This window comes from Echinops telfairi, unplaced genomic scaffold (assembly GCF_000313985.2).
Source record: "Echinops telfairi isolate 266 unplaced genomic scaffold, ASM31398v2 ScPeMD7_2;HRSCAF=8, whole genome shotgun sequence".
NCBI lineage: Eukaryota > Metazoa > Chordata > Mammalia > Afrosoricida > Tenrecidae > Echinops > Echinops telfairi.
The window spans coordinates 9,278,526-9,289,518 of NW_022103898.1; the positions used below are offsets into that span (position 1 = coordinate 9,278,526).

The 10,993-nt window shown below is 48.0% G+C and overlaps 1 pseudogene; it reads right to left on the minus strand.

The window, feature by feature from the left end:
- Positions 1-10,160: 10,160 nt before the first annotated feature.
- Positions 10,161-10,981, minus strand: LOC123522007 (annotated as a pseudogene).
- Between the last annotated feature and the right edge of the window lie 12 nt (positions 10,982-10,993).

Here is a 10,993-nt window from a genome sequence, read left to right on the forward strand (position 1 = left end):
CATCCGTCCTGGATTCCCTGTGTTTCCAGTTCCTATCTGTACCGGTGTACATCCTCTGGTCTAGCCAGGTTTGTAAAGTAGAATTGGGATCATGATAGTGGGGGAGGAGGAAGCATTTAAGATAGAGGAAAGTTGTGTGTTTCATCGATGCTACACTGCACCCTGAGTGAATCGTCTCCTCCACTAATCATCTTTTCATTGTTGTCAAGAATCTACACAGCAAATCCGCAGGGTCCTCTTTGTATAATTCCATGACGAGGACATTCTTCGGGTTGTGCAAGCATCTCACCCTGTTTTTCTGAGTTCTTGCTCCCCTGTGAACGTTAACTCACTGTTCCCTAAGGGGGTCCCAGCTCAAGGGCTGCCATCGCTGCCTGCCTGAGAGACAGATCTTTAAAAAAGCATAGCGCTCAAGGCAGACAGTTCCTCTCTAGATAAACTAGAAGGCTTCAGGGGATTATCTCCAGGCAGAGGCGGGGCCAAGAGGCTGAGGGCCAGACAGAGGCCTGCCGCAGGGCAGAGAAGAAACTGTCCTGACGGACCAACTGCCTCCTGAGCATGTCTCACTGGAATATGAACTTCCCCCATAAAGCCCATCATCAGAAGGACTGTCTATGAGCTCTGCACGGCCCTTGCAATGCATTGGAGAACCCAGCTGAAAAGAAGAGGGCGCTGTGGGAGGCAGTACAGTGGGTCCAGGCCAGGCACCTGTTTGTCCCTCCAGCCTGGTCCTTCCACCAGGGAAGCTCAGACCACAGAGCTTGTGCATCTCTCTGAGCTCACACATGTGTGATGGCAGGTCTCTCGAATTGCAAATGTTTGGCTCTCTAGACTTCCATACTGCTGGCCTGGTTCTTTAGGGGGGACTTACTCCCCTGGGTACACAACCAGTGCTCACGGGAGCAGCAGTCAGGAGATCCAATGGCACGTGGCCGTGGGCAACAAGACCTCTTTAGAGTGCTGAAAAGCAGAGAGGTTACTTTGAGGGCTAAGGTGCACCTGGCCCAAGCCGTGCTGTTGTCAATCACCTCCTATGCAGGTGAAAGTTGGACATCGAACGAGAAAGACCGAAGGAGAATCCATGCAACAACTGCGGTGCTGGCGGAGAACCTCGAAAGGACCATGGGCTGCCAAGAGGACAAACATCTGTCTCAGAAGAAGTAGGGCCAGCGTGTGCTCCTTGGAGGCAAGGATGGCGCGACTTTGTCTGACACACTTTGGACACGTTGTCAGGAGAGATCAGTCTTGGAGGGGCCATCACGCTGGGTAAAGTAGAGGGGCAACGACAAAAGGAACGATGCTTTTCTAGTCCTGTAAAGACTTGTACATGGTCTTGTCCGACTAAGGACTGTCCTAGATAAGGTTGCTATGAGTTGACACTCAACTCGAGGGGCGTGAGTACGGACACCAGCGTTAGGAGAGAATGTGTTCTTTTTCTCCTCCTCTTCCTCCTCTCTCTCTCTGGGAGAAGGTGCTTGGTGCGTTTTATCATCCACAGGTCTGATGTTTCCTGGCTCCGTGGTGATCTTCAAGTGGCATCTATCCTAAGGTGACCAGACGTTCCGCTTTTGGCGGGACAGTCCAGATTTTTAACAATTTTTCCCACGTCCCACGGCATTTTAAAAAAGTCCCGATTTTTGGAAAGAATGCATGACAAGCTAGGGTATACGGTTTTCGGCTGCCATGTAGCTATTTCGCCAGGATATGAGTTTTATCAATGGTGTCCTGCTTTACCAATGTTAAAATCTGGTCACCTTAATCTATCCCCACTGCCCCACCCCCACCCAGCTGCACTTCCTTGCTCCCTTCTTCCTTTGATGTCTCAAGAGATTGGTTCAATATATACCTGAGTTAGTTAATTGTGCCAACCTGGCCAATAAACACAAGTGGGGCTAATTGAAAGGCGGAGGGATAAATGGATGGTGAGCCTCGCCTTTCTAGTTCTCGGGTCTCTTGCTTTGTGATGGTTGCACCGGGTGCAGCTGCCTTAGCAGTTCCCTGCTTCAGCGTGCAAGATTGACTTCCTACAAGACATCAACAAGGAGAAGCTACATGGACCTATCCCGATGCAGCCCTGGGTGCTGGAGCAGCCGTGTGGAGACCCCTGCTAGTGCTGAGATGCTTTTTCGTTCACTGACTCAGCTTTCCTCCTGCAGTCGGCATCATTGCCTCTGTTTTGTGAGGTGGAGGACTTTGTGGACTGGTGTTGGGTGAATGGGTTAATGTTGGACTTGTGGGCTTGGGCAGCATTGGGTTGGAATGTTTTCGTGATGCACATGTTCTTTACATAAAACTCTCTTATACATGAGTTGCTGTGGATTTGTTTCTCTAAAGTACCTAGACTAATACAATACCCTACACTAATATGGTCTCATTAACATAGCAAAGGAAGCCCACCCCTAAGTAGGATCCTAATTTTTTTTAACTTGTTATTGTGAATTAGTGTACGGTGACACACAGAGCAGGTGATTGGTTTTACATTTGACAATTTGTACCCATCGTGTTTCAGCTCATCCATGGCAACCCGTCATGTACCAGCCTGTCTCACTGCTCCTGGGGTTTGCTTTGCTTGCCTCCTGTTTGAGCCCTGTGAACTTTGCCCTTGGACGGACATTGTCCTTCAGATCTTGAACAGGCTATTCTAACCCAGGGTCCAGAGTTCCAATCCAGACCTGGAAGGTGACTAAAGGCCGCAGACTTGGGGCAGTGGTGGTGGTGGTGGGGGTTCCCATCTGTCTGCGACTGATCGGTAAGCCTGGCATCTTTTATAATTTTGAGTTTTGGTCCACATTTTTCTCCCCTTATACACAGGGTCTTCTAGGGTGATCTTCTTCAGAGCAGTTGGCAGTGGTGGCAGGGCACCATCTTGTTCTTCTGATCTCAGGATCGCAGAGAGTGATGGCTCAGTAGGCCGTTGGGCTAATTTTCTCCATGTCTTTCCACGGTCATTCTTTCCTCTCCATGTGGAGAGACTCAGAATTACACTGTAGATGGCTGCTTACAACCCACTTGGGGCGGATACAATTCAACTCATAATGCCCTTTCTGCTCAGCAGAGTTGTGACCAAAACCCAGCGGTTCAAGCCTCCTCATGACTCTGAGGGAGTAAGGCTGGCTGCTCACATAGAGAATCACAGTCCCAGGAGCTCTGCCCGGTGGGGCCACTATGAGTCAGAGTTGACCTGATGTCAGTGGGTGGACTACGGAAGCCAGGAAAACAGCACAATTGTCCTCCACGGATCAGCCAGTCCACAAGCCTATTCAAATTCAAGGGGAGGAGACACAGACCCCAACTCTGGATGGGGAGTGTCTCAGGATTGGTTGTCCTTTTCAATCTGCCACAATTGTTTATTTTTTACCTCTAGACCTGGAGATTCGTGAGTTCAGTGGATCAGTGCTCTGAACTTGTGGGCTCCCAAGGGTCTTCAATGGCCTGGCACATGGTGAGGTTCCACACATGGGGACCACATGCTGAAGTGCATGCTCCCTACATAGGCTTGGTACTAGCTACAACCGTATGCATGTCCTTCCTGAAGTCCTTGATAAAATGGGATTGCTGGTCAAAAGACACATTCTCCCCCCCCACTCCCAAATACCATTTTATTGGGAGACAAAGATACAGATATCATATCATGCCATAATTCCTTCACAACCGGCGGTGTTGTACAAATGCGACCATAATCAGTTTCAAAACATCCTCTTCCTTCTTGAACTCCTTGATATCAGCTCCCCTTTACCCACCCCCTCCCGCCAAAAGACATATTCTTTAGGCAAATAGCACACATTCCCTAACATTCTCCAGCGAGGTACCTATGCCAAATGTTTAAGATGGTAATGATGCTGTGATTCACCCACTCAAATTCAAGGAACGCATCGCCCCTCTGGGCAAGCACCTCCATCTCCGCCCACGCAGAGCCAACACCTTCCATGCAAACTGGATAAAGAGGCAAGGAAGGAGGAGGAGGAAAAAAAATTGCAGCTGCGCCTGGGCTGGGAACGTGAACTCCCCGCAGAACAGGAAGTGGTTCGGGCAGGTCAAAGTTCCACCTACAAAGAGTCCCTCTACTTCCTCCTCCTGTCTAGCCACGGACAGAAGGCAACTCCAAATTAAAAAAAAACAACAAATTCTCTGCTGTGCAGGCTCCCAAGTGAGCCCTGAGGACAAGGTAGTACTGACCCCGTGGGTTTCTGAGACTGTAACTGTTTTCAGGAGTCGAAAGCCCCATCTTTCTCCCATGGAGCTGCTGGTGGTTTAGAACTGCTCACCTTGCAGATCACAGCCCAGCACATCACCCTTTCCACCTCAGGGCCCCTAGCCAAAGGCAGGCACATAAATAGAAGTGGTCAAGGAAGAAGTTTCTACTACCTGCAAAGATAGGAATAAAGCTCATTGCCGACCATTGATGGTTTCTGCTGCATACCTTATTATGCACCGCTGTTGTCTGAGGATATGCAATGGTGAGCAGTGTCCGACCACATCTAAATTCACGAGCGGAGGAGATCAGGAGCAGAGCTACGCAAAGCTGATCTCATGAGGTCTCACTCTCCGCCTCTCTTCTGCGTTGGCCTCTTGTTGCCATGGCCACACAGCAGTCACAGACCATGCCCACAATGTCAGGGTTTATCAGGGAAGCCTGACTCTCGGCCGGGCCGCTGCGTCAGTTTCCACTCACAGTCACCCTACATGGGGTTTCCAAGGCCGTAAAAAGAAAAGAAACAGCTTTACTGAGCTGTAATCCACATAGCAAACAATTCAGTCACACTAAGACAGTCAGCACCACACTCGGTTTTAGAACGTTTTCTTCTTTCTTGTCCTCACTGTTACTAGCTGCCCGTTCCCCCCCAACCTCGCAATGCCCCCCACCCCCAAGAAACCAGTAATCCTTTTACTGCTCTATAGATTCACCCATCCTGGATTGCGTATCCTGAAAAACATGTAAAAACAAAAAACACAGAAACCAAAATGCTAACAACAATAATAAGCAAAACCCACAGAAAACCCTCCATTAAAAAGAAAACAGTAAATATAAAAAATGAGAACAAATTTAAAATGGGTCAAAAGGGAATCAAATGATAAGGTGTTAAATTTCAACCTAGCGACATCTGCCATATCCCACTTTCAAGGTACTTGGCATGACAGCAAGATTATTCACATCCCTGGTCTCTGTTTAGAGGAAATTCATCAGAGGCTTAATCCATGAATGTATTTCCCCCTTCCCTTTAAAAAAAAAAAACCTGATACCTTTAATCAGGCATCAAAGAACAAAAAAATCTTATAATTGTGAATGAGGGGGAGTGCAAAGTGGAGACCCAAAGCCCACCTATAGGCAACTGGACATCTCCTTACAGAATGGTCTCGGGGAGAAGACAAGCCAGTGAGGGTGTAGTACAGCACCAATGAAACATACAACTTTCCTCGAGTTCTTTAATGCTTCCTCCTCCCCACCCAACTATCAAGATCCCAATTCTACCTACAGACCAGAGGATGTACACTGGTACAAATCAGAGTGGGAAACACGGAATCCAGGACTGATAAACCCCTCAGGACCAATATTGAGAGTAGTGATACCAGGAGGGGAAGGGGTAGGTAGGGGGAGAAAATGGGAATCAATTACAATGATCTACCTATAACCCCCTCCCTGGGGGACAGACAACAGAAAAGTGGGTGAAGGGAGACCTTGGACAGTGTAAGGTATAACAAAATAATAATTTATAAATTACCAAGGGTTCATGAGGGAGGGAAGGTGGGGAAGGGAGGGGATACAATAGGGCTCAAGTAGAAAGAAAATGTTTTGAGAATGTTGATGGCAACAAATGTATCAATCTGCTTGACACAATGGATGTATGTATGGATTGTGATAAGAGTTGTACGAGCCCCCAATAAAATGATTTTTAAAAAACATACCTTTAAATGCTCAAAATGGGGGATCAAATAAGATGTTAAATTTTACCCTAACTATATGTATTATAATCATCTCTACAATACTCTCTGCCGATAACAAGGTTATTCACATCCCTCAACTATAGTCAGAGGGAATTCACCGGAGCCTTAATCTTTATGCGGACCCGCACATGGATTCTGGGCTTCTGCTGTCATCCACAGCCTTCTGCAAACTGGATGTTCACAATTTAAGCTCTGATACTATTCCCTCTTTTGGATTCAGATAATATTATTTCCAATCCTTGGATCACACGGGCTAGTGTGCTCCTTCCAAGTGAACTGGCTGACGCCTCATTTAGACGGCTGTTTGAAGACAAGCCTTGAAGACCTTAGACCAGCAGTTCTCAACCTGGGGTGGTGACCCCTTTGGGGGTTGAACGATTCTTTCGTTCAAACAGGGATTGCCTGTTTCATGACAGTAACAAAATGACAGTGATGAAGTATCAATGAAAATAATTTTATGGTTGCGGGTGGTCACCACAACATGAGGAAATGTATTAAAGGGTCGCGGCATTAGGAAGTTTGAGAGCCACTGCCCTAGACATTATTCTTTCTGGTGGTCGGCCACCATCTAGTTTCTTTAGCACACTTTTCTACTGCACCCATATCTTTAATGATCTCTTCATGAGGTTGAGCATGGAGCAAGGCCAAGTCTTAAGAACGAATTAATTTTAGATCGGGGCTAGAATTAAGTGTGAGCCCCCGAGCTTGCAGCTAGCAGGCCAATGCTGACCTGACAGTGCCACCAGGCTCCTTTATTAGGAAAGTAACAGGGTAGCATTCCGGATCAGGCTCCGTTAGGAAGTGATAGGAATCACTTAGGATTCCAGGACTTTTTGGAGGCCGCTAGGGGAAGGGCTACAGCTCTTTCTTAGCTTTGCTTGTACGTACCCACAGGCACTCCACGCCACTAGGAAGCCTCTGGACCTTCAGCCTCATTCATTCATTCTCTCCCTCTTGTTTCTAGCACTCCTCTCTGGTTCCATGACCTCCCCTTTCTGGCATTTTCCACGTGGTTTATTGAGCTCCCCAGAAATAGCCATTTTCGGTCTCGAACTCTGGCTTGGTTTGGTCCTCCGTGCGGTCTTGCACATTTTGTTAGTCATTTTATTGGGGGCTCTTATAGCTCTTATCACAATCCGTACATCAGTTGTACCAGTCACATTTGTGCATGTTGCCATCATAATTTTCAAAGCATTTTCTTTCTACTTGAGCCCTTGGTATCAGCTCTCCCCCCCACCCTCCGCCCTCATGAACCCTGGATAAATTATAAATGATTCTTTTCATATCTTACACCATCCACTGTCTCCCTTCACCCATGTTTCTGTTGTTCATCCTCCTGGGAGGGGGGGTTATACGTCGATCGCTTTGATTGGTTCCCCCTTACTCCCCCCACCTTCTCCCTACCCTTATGGTATCACTACTCCCATGACTGTTCCTGAGGGTTTTATCTGTCCTGGATTCCGTGTTTCCAATTCCTATCTGTACCAGTGTACACGCTCTGGTCTAGCCAGATTTGTAAGGTAGAAGTGGATTCATGATAGGGGGTAGGGGTGGGGGGAGGAGCATTACAGAACTAGAGGAATATTGTGTGCTATACTGCACCCTGGCTGACTCATCCCTTCCCTGTGACCCTTCTGTGAAGGGGTGTCCAATTGTCTACAGAAGGGCTTTGAGTCTCCACTCTGACCCGACCCTCCTCATTTGCATCGATGGGGCCTTGCATACTGTCCAGGGATAGCGTGTACTTATCTGAGACTGTATAACCCGAAACTTCGTCTTCCTCATAAAAGCTCCTTACAAAAGTGCTTCTGCTGTGTGAATTCTGTCAGCATTGAGAAGTAAGAACTGGGAGAAACCATCCCAGAGACTTCGCACCTGGTACTTTCCATATTCTTCTCCAGTACCCCAATTCCAATGTCTCGGTTTTTCTTCAGTGCAAATATAGACGATGTATCAGAGCTTAACTTGTGATTTCGGATGTGCAGAAGGCTATGGGTGTCAGTGGAAACCCCAACCACAGCTGCAGGATCTACCCAGGGAATAAGCCTCTAGTGCGCTCCCTGACCGTGACTGCGGGACAGGAATAACCTGGGGATCGGACCGCGGATTGGAGAACCCACTCTAGGAGATTAGAAATGATAACTCTGTCTTCAACTGTTAGAACTTTTGTCACTTGATCTCCCTTTCTGATACACTTTGAGCTTGATCTGGTTTTCAGTATGTTCTGTATTTTTCTCATATTGGGGTTTGTTGTGTTTTGTCATTCACAGTAGCCTTCATGACACGCTGTTATGTGTTTTTCTATATTTTTTGGCATATGAAAGCCAGGATAGGTGCATCTAGAGAGACAACAACGAGGGGTGCAATGGAGGGGGACAAAGGGGAGCTGATATGAAGGAGTTCAAGAAGGAAGAAAATGCCTTGAAAAGGATGGTAGTAGCGACTATGAAGCACTGCTTGATAAGACTGAGCTAGGGAAAGGTGTGATGTCTGCATTAGCTCCTAATGAAATGACTTGGGAAAAAGAAAATACTAGAACAAAAAATATATACATGGAGAAGACAGGCTGTTTACATTTAAAACTACGGTATTGAACTTTGTAAGAAGTTGCGAAGCTGTCTTTTCAAAGTGACTGTCTCATTTTGAATTCTCACTAGCATGAAGATCCTTCCAGTGCCCCGCATCCTTGCTGGCACTTGGCATTGGCAGTTTGTAAAATTTTAGCTATTTTAAACAAGTGTGTGGCAGTATCTCATGGTAGTTTAAATTTGCGTTTCCCTGGTGACTGATGAAGAGCCCTGATCAGTTGTGTAGTGATCACGTTAGGCTGCTAACCTGAAGGCCAGCACTTCGAAACCATCAGTTGCTTCCAACAGGAAAGATGAGGCTTTCTACTCCCATACAGAGTCGCCGTCTCAGAAACCCCCAGGGGCAGCTCTGCTCTGTCCTCGAGGGTCACCACAAGTCCGAACTGACTCCAGAGCAGTGAGTTTGGTTTTGGTTTGAGTGACTGGAACCCCGGTGATGCTGTGCGCTAAGCATTACATGGCAAACCACACACAAGTCACAGGTTCAAACCCACCAGCCACTCCATGAGCAAGAGGAAGCCGTCAAGCTTTACAGAAACCCTAGATGGGGTAGCAATGCGTCAGAACCGACTCAGTGACGGTGGGTAATGGCTTACTCACGGGTCGAACGTCTTTCTGGGGCTCCGCTCTCCTATGTATTATCTTTTCTTCTCCCAAGACAAACTGCAGGCAGTTTTAGGAAAGATATACTTCCTAAACAATCCTGGTATTCAGGCCGGACATGGGCAGGCAACCGCTAACAATATCATTCAGCTTTCACACTCCCTTCTTCAATGGGGTACGCAAATCAGAAAGTCCCCAGAAAGCCCAACAAAGTCTTCCTCTCATGCTCTGAACCGGGGATGTTGCGAGTGACTGGGCTGGGCTGGCATTTCACGGTCAGCATGGTGTTCAACCACTCTCCAGGAGCCAACCCTGACGTTCAGAAAATAAATGCACGTGGGCAGAGTGACCAAGCAAAGCTGCGCAGTCGACAAGACAGAACTGCTCCGCTTCCTAGGGATGCTGTCACGATGCAATCACCGGACAGTCCCGATGGCCGACACCCTAACAGCAGATGCTTCCAGGGCAGGTCCCAGCAAGTCTCTGGGTTTACGAGTTGAGTCTATGCTGAGAGCACCGGGGAAAGAAGAGAGCTAGAGATGTGAAAACACATTTTACTTTGTTCTGACCACACGGAGTTTGTGCCTGGGAGCCTAATGTGAGTCAACATCAGGGAATCCCTCCTCATGGGGACCCAGAGGGGTCTCAGAACTAGAAAGGGAAGCCGGAGTCCCTCTCATCGATCCAGCTTTGGAGACCTCCTATAAGGGACATTTGTCCCTCCCCACAAAGCAACAACGGAACGGCCAGTGTGCTAATAACATAGATTTTTAAAAATTAAGTACCACAAAAGTCTGCATTTTTATCAAACTCGATACAAATGGCGTTTCAAATTGTACAGTCACCCGAAGTATCAAACCAGACAAGCAAGTGCACTGCCATCCAGTTGGTGCTGCCTCCTATCAACCCTTCAGGACAGGCTACAATTGCCTCAATTAGTTTCTGAGCCGGTAACTCTTTACAGAAGTAGAAAGCCCCATCTTTCTCCTGAGGAGCGGCTGGTGGGTTTGAACCGCTGACCTTGTGGCTAGCAGCACAACGTGTAATCACTCTGGCACCAGGACTCCCTTACCAAAAATGCACACACTTCACTCGGCACCTCGATTTCTGCGCCCGGTCGGTCTGGGCAACTCCGTTTCCTGCAGGGCCGTTCTCCCCCTTGCCAGCATCAGCTTTCTCCTTTCTCCCTTTGGGTACCGCCTCTCCCCTCTTTGCAGGGCCCTTTCTGGGCCTAGGCTCTGGCTCTGAAGGCACAGGGTCAGCAGATAACTTTATGCATCTCCCCTGGGGTTCATCCTTCACCTTGGCTTTAGCTCCCTGACCCTCCCTTCCGCCTCTCTCTTGGGCATGATGGTGACCGCAGAGGGGACATAGGTGCTGGACGCAGGGGGAGATGGAGGCACGTGGCTTTGGTCGATCCAGGGGCCGTTCTCACTTAACCGTATCCTTCAAAGGTCAAACGTTCATCATGAATGAGGCCCGATTTATTATTGTTTTTAAAAACCATGCGTTGCCTAACCCCAAATCGCCACGATGGTTCTCTTCTGTTTCCTTCCGGTGGTTTTAGACAGTCATAGTAACACCCCTGCCATCAACTCGACCACGACTCAGACTCAGAGGGGCCCGCTATAAGGTTTGGGGGGGCTGTAAATATTTACATAAGTTGACTTTTTAAAAAATATTGGCGGGTTGTGCCTTAAAATCTATTTTATATTTATGAATATGAATAGCACCACCCCTCTCCTTTTGGTCATTTGCTGTGTCTGGCACAATACGTTCGGAACCCCAGGCCTCTGGATACAGCTGAGAGCAAAGCCAACGGAACGAACCCCGTCTCAGGAGCCCACGGGCTGGCAGGG